This window comes from Lissotriton helveticus, chromosome 2_1 (genome assembly GCF_964261635.1).
Source record: "Lissotriton helveticus chromosome 2_1, aLisHel1.1, whole genome shotgun sequence".
Taxonomy (NCBI): Eukaryota; Metazoa; Chordata; class Amphibia; order Caudata; family Salamandridae; genus Lissotriton; species Lissotriton helveticus.
Window position 1 is genome coordinate 1,427,578,893 of NC_136059.1, and position 22,890 is coordinate 1,427,601,782.

General features: G+C 46.2%; 1 protein-coding gene across 1 annotated transcript in view; it reads right to left on the reverse strand.

Annotated features, from left to right (window-relative positions):
* ERCC3 (ERCC excision repair 3, TFIIH core complex helicase subunit) overlaps positions 1-19,639 on the reverse strand; it is a 2,074,468-nt gene extending 2,054,829 nt beyond the window's left edge. Inside the window, exon 1 of the mRNA XM_078676352.1 lies at positions 19,558-19,639. The gene's annotated coding sequence lies outside the window, so the exon portion shown is untranslated. The remainder of the gene's footprint in view (positions 1-19,557) is intronic.
* Between the last annotated feature and the right edge of the window lie 3,251 nt (positions 19,640-22,890).

Consider the following 22,890-nt stretch of genomic DNA (forward strand, 5'->3'; position numbering starts at 1 on the left):
AAATGTTCAGAAAAAAATGCAAAAACATTTTGCTAAACTACTGTAAAATTGTAGGTATCATTTCTCTGCAGCATCATTTTGTTAAATGTGGTAATGAATGCTAGTATTTCCCAAAATACTCATAATGGAAAATAGGTGTAACCAGTTTTAATAAGATTATGGAAACATGAAAATAAACAAGCATTAGCAAAACGAGTAGGTCTGAAATGGTTGGTTAGCCTTTTGGTTTTGCCACTGCGTGACTTGTTTTGGCATGGGTTTTGTAAAAGCTTATTCGTGTGGGATCTGCCGGACCCTTGCCATTATAACAAACATTGGCAAAAGCAAAAATAGATTTGGTCTCAAAGTGCATACATTGCCACAGTAGTTCCTGGCATGGACTGTGTCAACCAACATGCTCCTGAAACAGAATGTGCCGTCACTCACAGTGAAGCTAGCCGATAGACTGAGGGAGAGAGACAGAATTTTAATAAACACAAAAGGTCATGATTAACGTCAGACCTAATTAGGGGCCCAATTATTAAATAAAGTCTCAAAAGTGCACCCATGTCCTTGAATTAAGTGCAAATATACAGCTTTCGTGAATTCACAAGACTTTACAGTAGTAGGACAAGAAATAGTACTCCTAGAAAATATTTGTGAACTGCATTTTAGCGTGACCAAATATGCAGGTGTAGATTTGCTCCTGTGAGAATACGAGTAGTTGGAAGTTCACTTTCCCTCCAACCACTTTCTTCCCAACCCTGGAAGATGTTTTATGTCTGCCATTGTCAGGAGTACATTTCCAGCCTTTCTCAGTATGGGAAAAGATTATAGAAGAGTTGGTGAAAACCCTTAAAACATGCAAGTTAGTAGGTTTGCACAGACTCAAAAGGGCATACCAAATCCTGGAACTGTTGCTTACCATTACCTTCAGGCCCAGTTTGTAGATCTGCGGAAACGTGGCAACAAAAGAAATCTGCTAGTTTTCAAACCCTACTAAGGAAGTAGCACTGGCAAAAGCAGAGAGGCTATTTCAGAGCTCTTACATAAAGCAATTGCTGCCACAATTTGTCTTCGCAATATATGGCACAAAAGGGACAAGTGAATTTTGTTACAGGACAAGTAGTTTTATGAAAACAAATCTTGATCACGCCCTTGGTAGCTTGGCATGAGCAGACAGGCTTATCTAAGAGGCAGTGTGTAAAGCATTTGTGAACACCAACAGTAATACAGGGAAAACACTACAAATTGACACCACACCAGTTTAGAAAAATAAGTAATCTTTATCTAAACCAAAGCAAGACCAAATGACAAAAATCTACAATACAGTAATAAAAATATGACTTTCAGATGGTAGAAATAGTCCAGTTCACAGCTAATTGCAGATGCGAGTGGGTGCTAAAGGGCGCGCATACAATATGGCCGCACCACTGTGAGACTCTGGCGGAGATCTAATAAGTCATCATCCTGCTCCCGCATGGCCTCCGATATCGAAAACTACAGAAAATGAAACCGGAAAGCACCTGGATACAGACTACACAATCTGGTGTTACCTGTCAGCCGAGAACCCGGTGAACAGGCCAGCCTTCCCTAGGCCATGCAGAGACGTGTGTGCAGGAGCAATGCCGGGGGCACGGAGAGGAGGCCAGCCGCTGCTGTTCGAGAAATACGCCTCAACCTACGAGAGAACTGCGGTGGGTAGTGGGGTGAGTCCCCGTCTCTGGAAGCCTACACGCCGCTGCAACAGGCCACCGCGAGACCCGGCTGCTGAAACCCGCTGCGGCTGAGACACGGCCGCTGAAACCTGGGGCGGCTGAGACACGGCCGCTGGCCATACAATTAAGAGAGCGGGGTCTCCCCCGGACCCTAAGTGATGCGGCCCGCAAAGTGGGTGCGTAAGGTACGAGAGCACAGCCGGGTGCACTGAGCAGAGGCCGGCTGTTGCAAGGCAGGACACCCGCTCTGACCTGCGAGGGAATTGGGGTGAAGGCGAGGCCAGGTGCCCAGCCTCTGAAAGCCTAGATGCTACGGCGGCTGTGACTGCCACGTGACCTGGCCCTTGAAAATCAGCTGAGGAGCGGAAACAACCACTGGCCATCCAAGCAGGAGATCGGTGCCTGCCCACTTTCACGGCGAGGACCGATCAGATAGTGTCCTCTGCTCCAGAAAACTAGCAACTGATAAGACATCCTGCCCAGCTAAAACCGAAGGTGAGGAAAGTGCGTGTACTACCCCCCCCCCAATAGTAGCATGGAGAGCTAAGGTCTCACAGTAGAATTACACCGCTCATTGGAAACGAGTGTCTCGCGTGTCGAATCAGCCGCCGGAGAGGACGACGCACCAGACTCGGGTAATTTCACAGTTACCTGGGGGGGCAATTGCTTAGGGGCAGACTCAACACAAGACAGCAAGGTAAGACCCCCTGGCGCTGCATCGAGCCACCCTGAGCATCTGGAGATAGTATGAGACTTAGTAGCCATGCCAGAAGGCCTAGACTCATAACTGAAGAGCCTCAGCAGGCAACTACTATGAGCCAACAACGCACACACCGAAAAGCTGCTCAAACTATCAAACTAAACCAGTGATGCAACTCGGGCGATACTCTATGGCACCTGTTGGACTAGGCCCTTCTGGCAGGTTCACCCCTAAACTTTTTGCTTATGAATGTGAAGTGCTGGTAGTGATTTTTGGTTTCTGCGCACTTTACCACTGTGTCCCAGGGTAAAGTGCGTGCGTGTAGTGAGGTTGGCCTGCCCTCCCATAGGAATGCATGGGGAGTGTATGTGTCTATGTTAGTTCCTGATGCGTGGAGAGTGCGAACTCGAGTTTGGTATGTGCGGACTCGTGTGATTAAATGCTGTGCGATGATGTATGTGGCGTGAATGTGTCTAGTGTGGAAGTGCCACTTCTAGAAGTTGGTGTACCTGTGCAGTGAAGGTGCTGGCTTGTGATTGGCTGGAGCTGTTTGGTGTGCCAGGCTCCAGGAGTCAGGATGGGTGTGCCCCAGTGGTGAATGGGAGATCTGCATGTGTGATGGCTGGGGAGGAGTGCACCTGGGACCTGAATAGGGCTGGGCTTTCCCCACACAATGCTGGCTCCGCCCCCTGTGGTACGACTGATGACCCTAGCCTGACTAGTGAATAGGAAGGGTGGCTGATCACATCACAGTGCTCCAAAACCAGCTGCAACTTGTTTTTCCCCCACCCTGCACACAGGACCGCCACTGGGGACTGCCACCCTGCCTGGAGGGCCCTGTGAGCTGGAACCTGAGCCCAGCCTTGCCCCCCGCCTACCTTCGTACAGGAATTTTGCCTGGACTTGTGGCTGTGGTTCCCTACAGCGCCTGGGAGCGCTGGATTTGTCCTCCCTAGCGCTTGGGAGCGCTTTCTTTTGTCCCTACAGCGCTGGCTGACTCGAGGAGGCTGTGAACATGGCCCCGAGGGATTCCCCGGCGTGGGGATCCCCCTTTTTGGGCTAATTGATGGTACGGGAGCTTACCCCGCTTATTTGCCAAGTTATTAAGTCCCCTGGCAGGTGCCCACCCCGCCAGGGACCTTGCCGCTATTTTTTTTATTTCCTTAAACGGGAGCCTACCCCGTATTTTCCCCTCGAAATCACCGCCGGTCGGCCCGGGACACCCCCAGGCCGTCATTCCCAGGGCCATGCTGTGATTGGCTGCCGGCCCGGGACCTGACACGGAAGCAGCGGAGCAACGAACATGGCGGCGGTAGCAGGGCTCCCATGTGAGGGGGAGAGCCCTACCAGTGTGCAGTAAGGCCCCCGGTCCCAGGAGGGGGCCCGGGTGAAGAGGCAGTCCGGCGAACTTCCCAGCGAGGCTCCTAGGAGGGAAGAGGAGCCCCGCCTGCTGCCCCGGTGAAGCTCCGCGTGTGCTGGCTGCTGGGACAAAGAGAAGCCTCGCCCTACCCTGCCACAGGCCGGAGGAAGCCTGCAAGCCGGTGAGTGGGGCCCAGTGTCCATTATTGAAGAGGAGGGCGTCGGGCACATTGCCGGTGCCCGCCCCTCCCCTCCAGCGCGAGGACATTTGTCACGAGCCCTGAGAGGCTCCAGTGGGCATTCTTGTTTTAAAGCCCCGTGACTCCGAAGTACCAAGGGGCCATTGTGAGTCTGAGTCCCCAAGGGGGACTCCGCCAGTGACGGGGGCATAGTTATTTTAGAGCCCTGAGAGGGCTCCGGGGGCCATTGTCTTTTGAGTCCCCCGTGAGGGACTCCAATGTTAGTGCTGCCATTCTGTTCTAGAACCCCCGAGGCTCAAGAGGGGGCATTTGTTTCTTGAGAGCCCACGAAGGCTCAGGGGGCATTTTTGGATACTTCGAGTCCCCAGAAGGGGGACTCCAACAACGGGCAGCATTGTTTCAAGAGCCCCCGAAGCTCTCAAGGGCCCAGTTGTTCAGGCCTCGAGCCCACGAGGCGCCCACGTGTGTTTGGCCCCATTGGTGATTCAGCTGCCCAGCACTTAGTGGGCATCTGCTACGTTTAGGTTGAGAACTCTTGCGCAGTTCTCCTTTGACTGCCTGCACAGCCTGCCCTGACTTTGCTGGACAGAGGGAGTGTGAGCCCCCGAGAGGCCAGGTTGGCCTGGGGTCAGTTTTATAATGCTTTGGCGCAGATGGTGTACCTGCCTAATGTGATTGATGCAATGCTTTTGCCCATGCCTCTAAATATGTGTTTTTATGCCTAGGAGGTTGTTTGCCCTAGAAGAGTGATGCTAGTGAGGTAATGGTGCCCTGCGTGGTATTTACCTAAGGTGTTTTAGGATTACATAGGTGATGTTTAACTGTTACCAGTGAGTTCTGGTTGTGTGCTACATGTGCTAATTTTGGTACTACATTTATGATATGTTCTACATGCTAGTTCTAAAAGTGATTACTCCTGACAGCGGTCCAGGTGGCCCTGTCCCATGTAAATAATCCCCTCTTCATTCTGCCCGTGCCCATGGCACCTTGTAAAGTATATGTTTATTGTCTAATGTTTGTGGTATAATACAAAGACTATTTTTTATATATACCCTTGTGTGGAGTTTCCTTTATGGTAGGCCTTGGGTGTTGTTGCTGGGTGCGCGCGCAAACGCTTTAAACATCGCCTTCGGGATAAGCCTGTATGCTCGTGCCAAGCTACCAATGGGGTGAGCAGGGGTAATCTTGGCGTGTGACTCCCTTGCCCTGACTAGAGTGGTGGTTTCTGCCTGGCTTTGGCGCAAGCCTCAGCCAACCGGAAACCGCCATTTCTAACAGCACCTATCCGCCAATAGAATATGATGCTAGCAACTTCCAGTTGAAACACAAACTAATTATCGCAATTAACCTAACATATCTTCGTGTGCAAACAGAATAGGTGTTGTACTGCCAAGTCAGATAATAAGCCCCAGTGCAACAGCTGGGCAGGCCAGAAGCCAAGCAGTCATTTGAGTCCCAGAAGGCACCCTGAAGTCAAAGTCATAATCCACTGATCCACCAACTGATGCTCTGCAGACGGCAGATAATGACCTAAAGGGCTCCTCACCACCATGAAGCACAGCCTTACTGTAGGAGAGTAGGGTCTGCTTTCCTATGGTCACCCAATTTTTTGCTTTTTGCTTCACTGGTTTCGACTTAATGTGGCTATGGGCCTGCTAATCAGACCCACAGCCCTCCTATTCTCTCTAAATATCACACCATGTACTTTAGGTACATCACCAATTGGGATTTGGGTCACTCTTATGAGTCCCTGTACAGTGTACCATAGGTACCCAGGGCATAGGAACAACCAAGGCCTACCAGGGGCTGCAGCATATCTTTTGCCACCCCTGGCTTGCCCTCCAAACTGACGAAACTGGCTGATCACTCAGCTGGGGCAAGGTCGTGTAATTACCCCTTGCTTACGTATAGTGTATATGAGTGGCTACAGGAAGCTTTTGACATCCTGATACCACTCAAAACCACACAACCGAACAAAAGGAAAAAAGCGCCTTGGAGAAACATAGAAATAAAAAACATAAAACAACAAATTAGAAAGCTGCAACGTACCTGGCTTAAAACAAACACCAAACAAGACAAACTTCACCTCCAAAAAATTAACAGATTATATAAGTCGGCTATCAAAAAAGCTAAGAAAAGGTACTATTCAGACAGAATTCAAAATGCTAAATGTGCAAATAAAGAATTCTATAAAATACTCAATGAATTTTGAAAACCAAATTGCCTAGAAGGAACTCATCCTGTTACTCAAGATTCCACAGACAAACTGGCAAATCATTACAAGGACAAAGCAGACACGTTGGACTCGTACTTACAACAGAAACAAAGCACCAGCACTAACCCTTGTACAAAACAACTATCCAAGAATGCTCTAATCAAGCCTCTCCGTTCCTTCCAACACATCTCACACAATAAATGTATGACCTGGTCAAAGCAAGCAGGCCTGCCAGCAGCCCTTCTGACCCCTGTCCGCCACAAACTTTCAAGACTATTCTTTTAACAACCTCTGCTGCCATTCCAGTAAGAAGAATCATCAACTATTCTTTAACTACTGGAATATTTCCAGAAGAACTCAAAAAGTCATACATACGCCCTTTACTGAAGAAAACAAACTTTGACCCGCTTGAACCCCGACAACTACAGACCCATTACAAATGGACCTTTCCTGGGCAAACTGATAGAAAGAGCAGCGTTCGCCCAGATGTCACAATTCATTGAAGAGAATGACATACTTTCAGATTTCCAAACAGGATTCCGTCCAGGAAGAGGCACTGAATATTCCCTCCTTGTCATCTGGGATGACCTAAAGAATACAGTTGACCGCAACGGGGTTGCTGCGCTACTCCTCTTGGACCCCTCAGCTGCTTTTAACATGGTTGACCATGACACTCTGAAACAAAGACTTTATGAAGCCGGCATAGAGGGAACTGCTCTAGACTGGATCGCGTCCTACCTTCGAAACAGAACTAATGTCATCCACACCCCACCTTTCTCGTCCAAACCGTACTCTACAAAAGCAGTGGTCCCTCAAGGTTCTATCATCTCGCCCATGCTTTTCAACATCTACATGAAGTCTTTACCAGTACTGATCAATAAATTTTACCTCACGTGCTACAACTATGCAGATGACACGCAAATACTCCTTCAACTGGAATGCCCCAAAGACATTGGAAAATCACCAATTTTCAGCTGTCTCAGAGCCGTGGATCAGTGAATGACTTGGAGCCATCTCAAATTGAATGCTTCAAAAACTGAAATACTCACATGTGGCGATTGGAAAAATTACAACCCGCTTGCCGCATGGCCTGATGAACTGGGATCACTGCCTAAAGTATCGAAGGAAGTAAGAAACCTCAGAATGACCATGGACTCCAAGCTGTCGATGAATGTCCAAGTAAATAAACTAGCAAGATCAAGCTTTGCTACTATAAAAACGCTGTGACAAATTTTCCCTCATTTGGGATTTCCACACAAGGTCCAAGCTACCATCTCCCTTGTTCTATCCAAACTTGATTATGCCAATAACCTCTACAACGGATCACCTTTAACGACCATGAAAAGACTACAACGGACTCAGAACTCGGCTGCAAGACTACTCTTGCATATCAAACCACGAGACCACATCTCCCCTGCCTTGAAAGCCCTGCATTGGTTACCGGTTGCCAGAAGATCCACGTTCAAGCTGCTTTGTATTACCCACAAAGCAATACATGGAATAGGACCACTCTTCATCAGGAATAAAATCACCAAACACATTCAACAAAGGAACCTACGCTCTAAAGGAGCATCTCGCCTCAAAATCCCACCATACAAGAAAAAAACAATGGGTGGCACATCCTTCTCTGTTCAAGCAGCCAAACTATGGAACTCTTTACCCCCCAACATAAGATCCACCGACAACCACCTTATCTTCAGAAAACTACTCAAGATCTCTTCCCCACATAAGCACCATACGGAAATAGAAATTTACAGCATATCCCTCTGTATATAAGCATTTGTGTTCACTATAGATATGTACCTATCTTTGTGTATTACTTTATAAAACATGTAAAACAATTATGTTGTTAAGAGAAGAAGAAAAAAAATATTAATAATAATAATCATCAATAAATAAAAATCATTTTTGGTCTACATGTACAAACTTCCATTGTACATCTATGTACCTTCCATGCACTTGGATCTGTGTGTCTGTTACTTTTCTCCTGAAAAAGCATATCCAATGCACTACCCTATTTCTCATCCTGTGCCTCTATCAATATATTTAATCTAAATATACTTACTTCTTTTATGTATCTATATACTTTTAATGTACTTATGGATATATATATTTATCACTTTCTTCTAATTTTGCATTTCCAATGCACTAGCCTATTTCTCAGCCTATACTTCACTCAATATATCTTCTAGCCCAACCTTCTGACTCCTCTCAAACTTCTTTCTACTACTCCTTCTCATGCACTACCCTATCTCTCATCCTATAGATCTATCAATATATCCTCTACATCCACTCTCTCATTTATCCCAAACCCCATACCACTACTATGATCGCCAAAATAACCTTTCCTAGACTCTCTCCTGCTCTAACCCTCCTTGCATCATCTGACACCTCTTTTTACTACACCGATCCCCTAAAATAAACATTTCTAAACTCTCCCCTCTGACTCCTTCCCTCCAAAACTCCTTTTTACTCATCCAAAAGCCTCTTCCTACTGCTAAGACTTAAAAAAAAATCCTTCACTCTTTTATCCCTCCAAAATTAACAGACTAACATGTTTCACTTCTCAAATTCCATATTCCATATTCAACTATACTAATATACTACCCAAAATAACTGAATAACATATCTACTACTCAAATTACTTCATATTTATACTATACTAATTTTCAACACTAATCCTTTATGGGTTCCTGAGTGGCGTGCTACTCGCCAGAAAAGTGCTTCAACGCCCATCGGGGGTAATAAGTGCTATATGAATGCAAATCTTTCTTCCCCTTTTATCCATCCGCTATCCTTCTCACTCCAAGTAACAGACTAATATCCACCACTGAAATTACATCACATTTCACCATATTAATTCACCACTAATCCTCTATAGGCTCCCTGAATAGCATGCGTCAACAAGCGAGCGATAAATAAATACAAACCTTTGTCCTACTCTATCCTTCTGCTATCATTCCAAATCCAAATAACTGATTAACCCATCCACCACTTAAAATGTACTTGCATGTTTCACTATACTAATTCAACACTAATCCTCTGTGGGTCCCGGAGTAGCGTGCTACCCGCAGAAAAAGCGCTTCGACGCCTCATCAGGGGTAGTAAGAGCTATATAAATGCAATTACAATACAATATAATTACAATACCTACCAATATATATAGACACATATGCACCTATAAGTCACTCCTATGGCAGGTCTTAACAATCCTGAAGGCAGAGTGCTTGGTTTATGTGAGATGGTGCTCTAGCATGAGCTGAGCCTGTCTGCAGCTTTCAGAACCATGTACTTATAGCTGTTCTATGATATTGCCATACCATATACTCTTAAGTGCATTATAATCCTCGCGGTTATTGCTATCTTTGGTTTGGCTTTATCAAAAAATGTCGTGTAAAGTGTCATACACTTTGGAATACTACCCCCTCGCCAGTTCTGGTGACAGGGGTAGCATTCCACCCTTCTAGAGGGAGAAGACATGTTGTTCCTACTAATGCCGGTTAAAGTTAACCAGAGCCTCAGCATCACAAAATGGATGCTGCTGCCACAGATACAAGTCTGACCTCCTGCTGCTGGGAGTCCTTCCAGCGAGGGAGGCTTGGACAATAGGTTTCCTGTCTTGGGAGGTGCTAGCACCACCCCAGACAGGCCATAGTGTATTGGGGCAGGGAGGGCTGAATGAAATGAGACACTGCCTGGGGCACACAAGGTGTCCCATGCATAGTCCGGTTCAAACCGGTGCTGGGGCACTCCAGCCCCAGCTCTGGTGTGAAACTGGAAAAAGGGAAAGGGGTGTAACCACCCCCTTCCTTGGTCCTACCGATAGGAGGGACCTAGCAGGTAATCCAGCCCCTAAATTTGGTATATAGGTAGGAGTTGAGTCCCAAGACTTTAGATTTATCCTGACTGAAACTTGAAACGAAACTCTGGACCTTCGACGTTCTACTTGAAGATAGAAGACTGAAGAATCTACCTTGTGGTCAAGGAGTGACCACCCTGTGCAAGCAGGCACCATCAAGCGATCAACGGTTTGCTTTGTTGATGCTCCCGCTGGAGCCCGAGCACAGAGCCTGACAAGACCTGGACTTTCAGACTTCCAACAGCCCGATCCACAGTCACAGCAGAGCTGAGACCCGTGGAGGCGACGAGAGACGTGGGACCGATCATCTTGGAAAACCAGCGAATTGCTTTCCGTGCAACTTCTGAGGCACCCTTGAAGTTGTGCATTGGGGATTGAGAAGCCCATCCCCGAGCATCATCTGCATCGCAGATCAGCCCTCCACACTCCACGAGTTCTGCGTGGGGCACTTCTGCATTTTCCTGCTCGATGCGTCTGTCCGGTCACTTGCCCGTTGGCTAGTGGCCTCTGTGATGACGAACCTTTTGATTTACACCACTGGTCTGGTTGCTCCAGACTGGCCCTTGCTTCCCTGAAAAGGAGAAGTCCATCAGACCTTGCTGGTCTGATCCGTAAGCCATCTTCGATTCCTGCGTGGGTTGCCTTTGCCAAGGCTTTTTAACTCCAATCCGGAAGCCGACACCGCCGACAGCGAGATCCTTTGTGGGACAGTCCGTATCCAGCTCCTGCTCATCGTGGACACCTCCTGGTCCACGTGGCTGCAGAGACAAGCTTCATGACATCACCTGATTGCTTTTCAACATCGCCTGGTTCCTTCCTGGTCACTGGCTAGTGACCCAGACTCTGTCCCCTCTGCTTTCTACTCTTCATCCTCGATCCGCCCTTGTGGATCCACCCGGACACTTCCCTCCTGGTCGCCTGCAGCATCTTTCTTCAAGGCTCCATAGGATTCAGCGACGAAACCCGACACACTTTGACACTTATGCATCCGCTTCCTGTGGGTGAGGTAACGCGAGTACTTCAGTGCTCCTGTGGGTATTTACTATCCTAGTGTCTAACTTTCAAGTAGCTTTCTCCTTGTCCATCCTGAAGTTACCTAAAAGAACTAGTTTCCAATTCTTTCGTTCCCTTTCTAACTCTATGGTAACTTGAGTGCGTGTAAAGACACTGCACGCGCATCCCGTGGGCCTCCTGCTCCCTATCCTTTGGTAGTACAGCGTAGCCCCAGCGATTCGCCAGGCCCTAGGCCTATCCTTTGTTCGTGACGTGGTTCTTATACCACTATTTTAGTATATGGTTCGAAGTGCCTCTAGGGCATTACTGTATTTTGTGCAACTTATTGTATTATAATTGAGTATCTTGTTATGTGCTTGTGCCTCTGACCTCATAAAGAGTTCAGAGGATTAGAAATAAATACATATATATTTTGATATACAACCTGTGTGGTGTCCTTTCACTTGGTATTAAATGGGTTACATATGGTAAAACAGCTGGCTTCACATGCCCTCTTGAGTTTAGCCTAAGACTGCTTTGTCCATGCTACCACTTGGATAGCTGGTCTATAAGGTTGACTTTACAACCATCACCATAAGGGTTGTTGGGACTGGTGCAAGGTGCTCACTAGAATAGTGAACATCATATACCAGGCCAACTTCTCACACTTACCTCAATAGAAACCAAAATTGGCACCATGTGCAACTGGATAGACATCATGGGCCAAAAAATGGAGAAGCATGGCAAACGCATTGGGGAAGCAGAACAATGAATCTCCGATCTAGAAGACACCGCGACAGCCAGGAAGTCACAGCTGTCACAAATGAACCATCTGTTAAAAAAGTCATAGCTGCAAAGAATGGGGACCTTGAAGAGCGCTCAAGGCGCAATAATATACGCATCTTCAGTGTGCCATAAAGAGCCAACACTGATAATATTGAAGAATATGTTGAACAAATGTTCTGTAAAGTTTTCGGCACCAATGCATTTTCGGCCCAACTGGTGGTAGAGAGGGCACATCGCTGCCTGGGTCCCAGACTGCCTCTGGGAGCAACAACCAGGCCCATAATAGCCAACTGCTCAATTACAGGGACCAAGACACAGCACTGCGGATGGCAAGAGCAAAACAGCAACTCGTGTATGAGGGGCACGATGTTACTCTGTACCCCGATTTCATGCTTGCAGTCTGAGAAGCCAGGAGGACATTTTTCCAGTCAAGAAAAAACTAGTCCTGGCGCAAATAGACTACGCAATGCTGTACCCAACACACCTTCAATTCACCCATCAGAGAAAGCAACAATTTTTCACCAACCTGCAACAAGCAGAGGATTTCCTCAAGAGAATAAAGAAGCAGCGGTCGAATCGGGAGAGGGAGGACTCTAACGACCGCTCACCATCGCAGCTGTCAGACGACTGACTGGAACTATATCGGACTGGTCGTGAGTATGGACAGTGAACTGCATGACTGAACGTGCCCCCAGGCACCTAGACTAGCTTAAGGTTTAATATTTGTACAGCAGAAAGACAATACAACTAAACGGTACGCTCAATTGTCTAGTTGGGCCTATGTGATTTGGTGAGAACGTACTTTTGCTTTCCTAGGCACCCTTCACTCTTTCTCTCTCTGAATTCGGGGGACATTGAGAGCGGGTTGAGGCGCCCTCTGATCTTACCCCTCAAGGTGATCCCCCACATCTTTCTTTTTTTTCGTAACACCCTTGAAGGACTTCTTAGTGTCAATCTTTATCCTTTGCTCGCTTGTTTTCCCCCTTTCCCTTCCCATTATCTTGTTGGGGTTAATTTTCTTCCTTTACATTGCAGATTACTGCATTTTTGTTTGGAACAACTGCACTGACTAACTATGGAGATTATAAGTAAATTGCATTGTCTGCTGAGGCAGATGTAAGTTATGAATCTGGATTATGTGGGAGAGTATAGTGATCAAGACAAGTTGGTATTTTCGTTGTGGGTGGGGGAGGCAGAAGGGAATGTTTGGTCACAGGCACATCGCATAATATGGAGAAATAGGTATTGCATTCAGTAGGAAGCACACAGAGCATTATGATAAGTTTGTTATATTCTATGATAAACTATACAAAGTACCACTTAGATGACAGAGCCTGAAACAACCAGATACGTTTCATAACCTGGAACATAAGGGGATTAGGGAACCCACGTAAGTGTCGACAAATACTAGCATACCTGGATAGACACGGGATACACATAGCGATGCTACAAGAAACCCACCTCGACCCTAAGCGGCCCCAACGATTCGCTGCCAGATGGGTGGCGCATAGCTGCTTTGCATCCTTCTATACCTACTCGCGGGGCACAGTGATCCTAGTTAAAAGATACATTTAAAAAACTCCATATATACATATGGGATCAATCCAGGACCCTCTAGGCCACTTCAGCATAATGTGGGGTAAACTGGCTTCTCGCCTTGTTACACTAGTCAGCTGTTATGGGCCCAATACTGATGATCCAATGTTCTTTGCCAATTTATGGGGAAAAATAATAGACATAAGCTCCACTCATGTCATTTGGTGGGGGGGGGGGAGAAGAGGAGATTTTAACACAACACTTAATCTGGCACTAGAAAGGTCACACCCATATCACTATGCCAATGTCCAATGGCAAGTATGCGATATCATAACGGAGAACTGCCTAATAGACACCTGGCGATATCTACACCCAGAACTGAAAGAAGGAACATATTCTACCGCGATACATGCAGCATGGTCGAGGTTGGATTACTCAGTGATCTCTAAAGGGCTCAGCACATGGCTAACGCGTGTAGAACATCTTGAACGCACCTACTCGGACCACTGTCCAGTGGTAATGAGCCTCACCCCACCGACAGGGTGTGTCCATCAGGTGGCTTGGCATCTCAACCCCGCTATGCTATTAGAATTATTCCGAACAGAGATAGGTCAGGCAATCTAAGACTATTTCCAACGTAACGTGGGTACGGTCCAGCAAATGACAACAGTGTGGGAGGAGTTTAAGGCCATTATCAGGGGGATATACACTGCCGGAGGCTGGGTATTTGAGAGATCTACACTCAATGCTTGCTCGGTTAGAGACTGAGATAAAGCAAATGGAGCACAAAATTGGTCACTCACCATCTACGATGAGACAAATAGCACTCAGGGACAAGATAACTGAATACACAGGCACTGACTCCCTGCTGAGACTCACTACAAAGGGCCAGGGTGTTTAAGAATACTTCATTCACCTTTGATTGTCCTAGAAAATAGTGCAGAGAATCCTACATCCTGCTAGGTCCACTGCCCCAATGTGCATTAAAATGCAACGTTCAACAGTGTTACATTGCTGTCCCTGTAGGAGAGTAGGGTCTGCTTCCTATGGTTACCCCCACTTTTTGCTTTTGCTTTACTGGTTTTTGACTTAGATGTGCCGGTGGGCCTGCTAATCAAACCCACAGCCCAGATGCACTCTCTCTAAATTCACATCATGTACTCTAGGTACAGCCACAATTGGGAATTGGTTCACCTTGTCAGCCCCTGTAGAGGTGAACCCTAGGTACTCAGGGCATAGGTGTAACCAAGGCCTACCAGGGGCTGCAGCATGCATTATGCCACCCCTGGCTGGCCACTCAAACTGACACAACTGGCTGATCACTCAGCTGGGGCAAGGTCGTGTAATCACCCCTTGCTTACGTATAGTATTCCTAAATCTACCCTTATATATAGACACACAGTAACCTATAAGTCACTCCTATGGCAGGCCTTAAGAATCCTGAAGGCAGAGTGCTTGGTTATGTGTGAGATGGTACTCTCTATTAGATGGGGTTGATGCACAGCTTTGAATTTTAGAATTAGGTTCAAATTGGCTTTTATTAAATCAATTTAAGGTGCTGCTGATGGGTGACGCTATCCGTGAGTTGCGTCCTGTATCAAATAACGAAATTGTGTTACCAGTGAATCACTGGTTACATCCCCTTCAGGCACTCTTGTGCTGGTTCCTAATCAATAAGGACTCCACTCATTTTTTATCTAGTTTCTCCGTATTTTATTGATGTTTATCACAATTGCTTCATTGTTGATATTCTTCCTTGAATAAACATGAGTCTTTTTCATATATACATGTACTGTTCCATTTCATGAGCTCCAATGCATTTCGGGCATTGCTTGCCCTTCCTCAGGGAGCATGCGCTGTTAAAAAATACAAATGTATCTGTGGTCACAAGTAATTCACGTATGTACATTCACGTGTTAATGCTCTCATGTGTTAAGAGACCTTAATCATGCAAAAACCTAAAAAGTGCTCATGAATAGTGATAAACCGTGCCCAAAGACATTCCCCGAATGTGTCCGAAAACCGAAATAAAATATCAAGTTAAACTCACGTTTAGGTCGCAGCGTGGTCACACCTAAAAATGCTGTACAAACACGAGTCCGTGAATCAATAGCTTATGGTTTAAAGCTATTTGACAGATAAACAATATATCGAGTAGTCGTATTAACCGTGTTCTTTATGAAGTGTAGTCACGTTCGTAATGAGGTTGAATACAAAGTGGTTCTGTCGGATAGCGAGAAATTGCTTTAAAGAATGGTTAATTCAGTTTAATCAATACGTAAAGTAAACCCTCTCGGAACAGTTCAATCAAAAAATATATAATCTTTATATTAGCAAATATGCACGATACACAGGAATTACTTCATTCTGTGATAACACAAGTTTCAATAAATGGTAAAATGGTAAAATCATTACAAAAAACATGTGATGCACGTGACTGTCAGTGACTGTCACTCCCAAAACACCAGACAGAAATCAACCTATTACTAACAGAGTCGGACATTGACGTTCTGTTTTTAACAGAAACCTGGCTATCCACGAGTTCCGACCCGGATATTGTCCAAGCTCTACCTCCCGGGTACCTCATTAAAACTCTCAACAGACCGACGGGTACCGGAGGGGGAATTGCGATTATCTATCGAGATAACCTTGCTTGTCAGTTTAAAGACAGCCCCATCCTAGATAGTGAAAATGTTCTTTTTTCTTTACACCTGCCGCCATCTACCACACTATCTGGGGTCCTAATCTACCGCCCCCCTGGTCAGGTAGGGCGCTTCATAAACTCGCTTATGGATGCCATCTCCTCTCTGGCCTGTGTGACTCCCAACTTTACAATCCTCGGAGACTTAAATCTCCACTTCGATGATCAATACAACAAACTCGCCACAGATTTAAAAACCGATTTAATTTCCCTCAACCTACAACTTCTCAGTAATGATCCCACTCATACGAAAGGACATTTACTGGATCCCATTTTCTCTAATCTTTCCAAACTATCTGCTCAAACTCCCCTGCCCCTTCCCTGGTCAGACCACTCCTTGGTTCCTTTTAAATTCCAACTTCCAGGGAAGATGGTGGATATTCCTCGCCCCCAGGTCCCGTCACGCCCATGGAAAAAACTAGACATAATCCTATGGGAACGCTCTCTGTCCTCCACTCTACCTACAGTAGACCCAGATCCGTCTAAAGCTGAAATCCAATTACATAAATGGATTAGCGACTCCCTTAATACAGTCCTGCCACTCAAAACCCTCCCTTCCTCCAGTAAATCCTCCAAACTACCGTGGTTCGCCGATGAATTACGCGAACTAAGAAAGAAAGGCAAAAGGCTAGAGCGCCAATGGAGAAAGAACTGGAACCCAGAAGACAGAAGTGAATATAAAATCCATATCAGGCTCTATAAAAACGCACTCAAAACAGCCCAGGCTTCCCATTTCGAAGGGCAAATAGCCTCAGCGGCAAATTCCGCAAAAGAAACCTATAGGATAGTTAAACTCCTCACCAAAATTCAGGACCCACCGTCACCACCAGACCTGGACGGCGCAAAATGTAATCAGATGGCCGAATTCTTCTCGAAAAAAATCAAAAAAATCCTGATTTCCCTCCCGCCTGCTCCGATCGCATTAGGATGCCCTAACCACTTCCCCCGCCAAGACACCCCGAGGCTATCCTCCTTCCCCCAAATCACCACCGAAACGTTCCTTAACGTCCTACATAAAGTCAAAAGCGGCGCTCCATCAGATCCAGCCCCGATCAGTAAACTAAAGCTAGTTGCTTCCACCATAGCTCCCCCTCTCACCAATCTGATCAACGCCTCCTTCAAAAATGGCACAGTCCCGGCAAACTGGAAAAAAGCTACAGTCAAGGCTCTCATAAAAAAACCGCATCTAGACCCCACAGACCCATCTAATTTTAGACCGATCTCACTGCTACCGGCTATCAGCAAAATCGCCGAGCGCGTTGCAAACCAACATCTCTCTGAGTTCCTAGAAACCAATCACCTTCTCCGCCAGTCCCAGACAGGTTTCAGACCAGGACAGGGGACCGACACCGCACTGTTAGCCGTAGTCGAAGAAGCCAGGGGCATATTGGACGCAGGAGGATCAGTGGCAGTGATCCTCCTCGACCTGAGTGCCGCCTTCGACACGGTGGACCACGCAACCCTTGTTCACCGTCTTGGGCTGATAGGAGTGGAGGATTCCGCATTAGCCTGGATCTCATCCTTCCTTGAAGACAGGTCTTTTCAAGTAGCAGATGGGTATTCCACCTCCAAGGCTCAAGCACTCATGTGTGGGGTGCCTCAGGGATCCTCCCTGAGCCCCACACTTTTTAATGTGTACATGGAACCACTCGAGGATGTTGTCAAGCCTTTCGGCATTAAATCAATAATGTATGCTGACGACACCCAGCTCGTCCTTTCCCTCAATCAATCAGACAACGCCCTCCCTAATCTATTCAGTTGTCTGGAAAAGGTACACCAGTGGATGTGCGATTCCCGATTAAAACTGAACGGGGAGAAATCAGAAATACTCCTCCTGGGAAACCCTAAGAAAATCCCCACTCCCCTTCCCTGGCCACCATGCATGGGAACCCCGCCATCCCCCAAACCCGAAGTAAAGAGCCTTGGGATATGGCTGGACCAGGAGCTCAGTTTTAGGACTCAAGCTAGGAAAACCGCGGGAACCTGCTTCGGCCTTATAAAGATGGCACGAAAGATTCTACATCTACTCCCCCTCCATTCCAGAAAGCTCCTAATGCAGGGGCTGGTGAACTCCAGATTGGATTACGGCAATGTCCTTTATCTGGGGGCCCCAGCCTCTGTAGTCCACAAACTTCAATGTGCACAAAATGCGGCCGCCAGAATCCTCACAGGAACCGCAGCAAGGAACTCAGCCAAACCAGCTCTTAGAAGCTTGCACTGGTTGCCAGTAAGGGAACGGGTCAACTTCAAATCCCTGTGCATAGCTCATAGAATTATGCACAATGAAGGCCCTCCCATCCTTAGGCCACTTGTGACAAAACAACAGTCTAGTAGACAATTAAGATCAAACTCCCTTTCCCTTGCAAACGTTCCCAGAATCAGGAAGTCCAGAACAGGCGGCCGCCTGTTCTCGTACAACGCCCCCAGACTATGGAATGCCCTTCCTCTTTCCCTGAGGCAAGAACACAATCACCTCAGGTTCAGGAAACAACTAAAGACCCTACTCTTCCCCTGAGCCCTCCCCCCTGTTTCCTCACCCCACAGGACAGTGGTCACTAGCGCTGGGAAGCCCTAGGGCAGCTATGCGCTCTATAAAACCCAAAATCAAATCAAATCAAATCAATCAGTGAACAAAGTGATCAGTGCATTCAATCCAGTGACACATATATACAATATATACAGTGTAGTTGGGGGGGGAAAGGGGCCAGTATGTTCAATTCGTCCTCCAAGGAGACAGGGGATAATTGTACAAGCTCCTGGAGTTATCTTGACCGGTGGTGAGCGTCGACGTTTCGACCCTAGAGCGCCCCAGTTGGTGGTCACGGCGGGTCTTTATCAAGACAGGGACCGTCTGAAAAAAGAGGGTACGGAGGGTTTACAAAAGAATATTTAAAAGGGCGTCTAGGTTGACGTTTGTGAGAGCCAGATACTCACATGTAAGGCAGATCCAAATATCACTACCTGGTGGGTGGCCAAATGGTCCGACCTAGAGAGGTAAATTAAGGGCACTGTAAATGCCTGAAAATTGCACGGGCATGAACGCTTATACAGTTGTCACTAATGGGTGAATGAGAGCCCTCTGACGGGCATCATATGTTTCATGCACGAGTGCCATGATTAAGCTATCCCTTGGTCATGCACCAGTCTATTGTACACAACGTGATGATACCAAACAATGTGCTGGCATAGGAGACGTTACTGTCACCCAGTGGTATGGCTGAGCATCGAATCCGCACCAAGACCGGCATGGAGTGTGGATAAGCATGCAAGTACAACACCCGCTATGGAAACCCATCCGGTGTGCGAGTGAACAAAGTTAAAGGTAAAACCAGAACGTTTTCGGTTACCAATTACCATGTGGTTACGACGTGTCAGGGCAAATAAGTCAGAGCAGTAACAGCATGAAGATATCAGTAACCATGCATTTTAACCCAACCGCTTGGAACCCAATGCGATGTGCAAGTGCTCAAGACGGAGCAAGACCAACCCATCTGGGAGAGTAGTGACTTACCCCTGGAAGTAGCAAAACGCGGAGTGAGTCCGTTCGTCTGTGCGCGAGTACTGCCAGCATTGAAAGCGGCAAAACACAGAGAGCGTTGTTAGAAACCCTCGTGTACGTCCGCAACGTACGTTACTAGGCAACTAGAGGAACCTCCTAGCATACGTGGAATGTGCAATGGCGGCGGCAAGCCAGCCGGTTGCCAGGCAACGTATGTACGTTTCCCAAATACACGCATAAGGCGTGGGATAATGTGGGGTTAGTCAATGTCTCTGCGCCGTATATTCAAATTAGGACAGGGAAAACGCAGGTTGATATACACAATAACTACTAGGCTAGCCGTGTGAAAATGTAAATAATCAGGCTAATTAAATTCATACAATATAATAACGAATAAAACCTAAATGAATTCATACAATATAATAACGAATAAAACCTAAAATTACTTCGAGAACATAGCACATTTCAAAACCATATTGGGCATACTGAAATGATCAAGCTAGACATAATCTTAGAACATAGTACAAGTGAATCATAAATACATCGAACTCAGATAAATGACACATTTGACAATGGATCATGGGCGATTAAATAGTTCAGGCTAAATATCGTTCCCTGTCGAGAAAGCTAGAAAGTCAAATTGTACCACAGATGTTCATTAGCAGTTGAAATGTTTGGGAAATTTGATTACTGAACAGGGGAGCCATCAAGTGACAGGACAGTTATGCAAAATAGGACAATGTCATAAGGATTGCTGAGATTGGCCAGAGGATTTAAAGTAAGCCCATTTGTTTAGAGATTTTCTCATGTTCATTCAGTCCCTGCACTACAGAGTTCAAAATGTGTATCCAGTTGCACTCCTTTCTGTTGAGTGCTGAAGTCATGGATCCTCCTCTTGGGTTGGTATTGATCTTTTCAAGTATACGCCACCTAAGACTGTCTGGGTCATGATTGTAACTTGCAAAATGGTCCACCATAGGGGCACCCTGAACCTTGCAACGGATTTTACTCATGTGCTGTAATATACGTGCTTTAGCCTTCTGCGTTGTTTGGCCCACATATGGCTATGATAATCATGACAATCATGACCCAGACAGTCTTAGGTGGCGTAGTGCAGGGACTGAATGAACATGAGGAAATCTCTAAACAAATGGGCTTACTTTAATTCCTCTGGCCAATCTCAGCAATCCTTATGACATTGTCCTATTTTGCATAACTGTCCTGTCACTTGATGGCTCCCCTGTTCAGTAATCAAATTGCCCAAACATTTCAACTGCTAATGAACATCTGTGGTACAATTTGACTTTCTAGCTTTCTCGACAGGGAACGATATCTAGCCTGAACTATTTAATCGCCCATGATCCATTGTCAAATGTGTCATTTATCTGAGTTCGATGTATTTATGATTCACTTGTACTATGTTCTAAGATTATGTCTAGCTTGATCATTTCAGTATGCCCAATATGGTTTTGAAATGTGCTATGTTCTCGAAGTAATTTTAGGTTTTATTCATTATTATATTGTATGAATTTATTTAGGTTTTATTCGTTATTATATTGTATGAATTTAATTAGCCTGATTATTTACATTTTCACACGGCTAGCCTAGTAGTTATTGTGTATATCAACCTGAGTTTTCCCTGTCCTAATTTGAATATACGGCGCAGAGACATTGATTAACCCCACATTATCCCACGCCTTATGCGTGTATTTGGGAAACGTACATACGTTGCCTGGCAACCGGCTGGCTTGCCGCCGCCATTGCACGTTCCACGTATGCTAGGAGGTTCCTCTAGATGCCTAGTAACGTACGTTGCGGACGTACACGAGGGTTTCTAACAACGCTCTCTGTGTTTTGTCGCTTTCAATGCTGGCAGTACTCGCGCACAGACGAACGGATTCACTCCGCGTTTTGCTACTTCCAGGGGTAAGTCACTACTCTCCCAGATGGGTTGGTCTTGCTCCGTCTTGAGCACTTGCACATCGCATTGGGTTCCAAGCGGTTGGGTTAAAATGCATGGTTACTGATATCTTCATGCTGTTACTGCTCTGACTTATTTGCCCTGACATGTCGTAACCACATGGTAATTGGTAACCGAAAACGTTCCGGTTTTACCTTTAACTTTGTTCACTCGCACACCGGATGGGTTTCCATAGCGGGTGTTGTACTTGCATGCTTATCCACACTCCATGCCGGTCTTGGCGCGGATTCGATGCTCAGCCATACCACTGGGTGACAGTAACGTCTCCTATGCCAGCACATTGTTTGGTATCATCACGTTGTGTACAATAGACTGGTGCATGACCAAGGGATAGCTTAATCATGGCACTCGTGCATGAAACATATGATGCCCGTCAGAGGGCTCTCATTCACCCATTAGTGACAACTGTATAAGCGTTCATGCCCGTGCAATTTTCAGGCATTTACAGTGCCCTTAATTTACCTCTCTAGGTCGGACCATTTGGCCACCCACCAGGCAGTGATATTTGGATCTGCCTTACATGTGAGTATCTGGCTCTCACAAACGTCAACCTAGACGCCCTTTTAAATATTCTTTTGTAAACCCTCCGTACCCACTTTTTTCAGACGGTCCCTGTCTTGATAAAGACCCGCCGCGACCACCAACTGGGGCGCTCTAGGGTCGAAACGTCGACGCTCACCACCGGTCAAGATAACTCCAGGAGCTTGTACAATTATCCCCTGTCTCCTTGGAGGACGAATTGAACATACTGGCCCCTTTCCCCCCATCCCCCCCAACTACACTGTATATATTGTATATATGTGTCACTGGATTGAATGCACTGATCACTTTGTTCACTGACAGTCACGTGCACCACATGTTTTTTGTAATGATTTTACCATTTATTGAAACTTGTGTTATCACAGAATGAAGTAATTCCTGTGTATCGTGCATATTTGCTAATATAAAGATTATATATTTTTTGATTGAACTGTTCCGAGAGGGTTTACTTTACGTATTGATTAAACTGAATTAACCATTCTTTAAAGCAATTTCTCGCTACCCGACAGAACCACTTTGTATTCAACCACGCTTACCCAGGTTCTGAGGGACACAGGGTCACCCCTTTTATGTAAACACGTTCGTAATGAGACCGGTCTTGCCCGTCTTCTGGTAATCACACGCGAGTGATGTCGGTGTTGATAAATTTTACTTCCGTGTCACGTGGACATCGGAGACAGAAAGTAAAAACAGACTATACGACCAAGAGCGAGTGGAACAAACTATTGGTATCGAGTGATATTAAAAAAGCGTAATATGGGAATATAATGTGAAACTTGAAAAGTGAAAAAACGAATACCAGTAAAAAATCGGTGAAAAATCGA